Source organism: Mesoplodon densirostris, chromosome 13 (assembly GCF_025265405.1).
Source record: "Mesoplodon densirostris isolate mMesDen1 chromosome 13, mMesDen1 primary haplotype, whole genome shotgun sequence".
NCBI lineage: Eukaryota > Metazoa > Chordata > Mammalia > Artiodactyla > Ziphiidae > Mesoplodon > Mesoplodon densirostris.
The window spans coordinates 60,168,423-60,169,799 of NC_082673.1; the positions used below are offsets into that span (position 1 = coordinate 60,168,423).

General features: G+C 40.6%; 1 pseudogene; it reads right to left on the minus strand.

The window, feature by feature from the left end:
• Positions 1-210: 210 nt before the first annotated feature.
• On the minus strand, positions 211-588 carry LOC132501025 (protein yippee-like 5; annotated as a pseudogene).
• Between the last annotated feature and the right edge of the window lie 789 nt (positions 589-1,377).

The following is a 1,377-nucleotide window of genomic DNA, read 5'->3' on the forward strand; positions in this document are numbered from 1 at the left end:
AAGGAAAGAAAGAAAGAAGGAAAGAAAGGAAGAAGGGAAGAAAGAAAGAAAGAAAGAAAGAAAGGAAGAAAGGTTCCATTATAGATTCTCACAACCTCTTGTTCCACAGTTCATGAATCTTACACTGATGCTAAGGTGACAATGTATGTAAGTGGACTTTTGTTTTCAGTGAAGAAGACCTGGGAAAAAGATGGATTCATCTCTTTTTCTTCAAGAGTTATCAGATGGTACATGCTCCCCAAAGCCCTCACTTTCTCGAACTAGAGCACTTTCTAGGATCACACGGCCTTCCTTATAACGTTGGGTGTCTTCAGTGGCAAACTCATAAATCCATCCCAGTTTGCTATTGCAGTTTTTGCAGCTCACATCTCGAACCATGTGGCAGCAAGTGAGCATGACCCGGTCTTGAACTTCACTGTACTGCAGGTTAACTACCTTGTTAAAAGGTAGTTAAAAAAGAAATGCTCTGCCAGTGGCGCCTGTGAATCGAGTGGAGATGAGTTCTGAGTGGCTGGTTGGGATTGCATCGCAGCTTGCACAGGAAAACAGATGGGTACCACCGATATGATCAAGGAAAATCCTGCCCATTTTTATAGTTGAAGTTCTAAAAACCCCGAGCAGCTGCGAAATCCAAGGCCACCAGCGGCTCTTCGGTCCTTGGCTGAGATGAAGCCGCAAAGCCACTGTTACTTTCATGAGTGGCAAGTTGCAAAGAGATGCGTTGAATTGGTTATAACAAAATTTCTGCCAGAAGAAGATCTGTGTAAGGCTCCATTCATGTAAAAACTCCTGCCCACGCCAGAGAAGATGCCTGAATGCTATGGCATTGTCAGTGGCAAGTGGAGAAGAGAAACCTCTGCAGACAGAGGTCACCAAGTTGTCATCATCTTTGAACTTCCTAAATTTTTTCTGACCCCCAACATCATCATCATCTAAATAAAAGTTGACTCACCCAACACTTCTTTTTTTTTAACATATATATATATATTCTTTTTCATATTCTTTTCCATTATGATTTGTCACAGAATATTGAATATAGTTCCCTGTGCCATAAGTAGGATCTTGTTGTTTATCCATTCTGCACACAATAGTTTGCCTGTTAATCCCAAACTCCCATTCCTTTCCTCCCCTCCCCCCTACCTTGGCAACCACAGATCTGTTCTCTATGTCTGTGAGTCTGTTTTTTTTCATAGATACATTGATTTGCATTGTATTTTAGATTCCACATATACGTGCTATCATATGGTATTTGTCTTTCTCTTTCTGACTTACTTCACATAGTATGAAAATCTCTAGGTCCATCTATGCTGCTGCAAATGACATTATTTCATTCTTTTTTATGGCTGAGTAGTATTCCATTGTACATATGTACCCCAT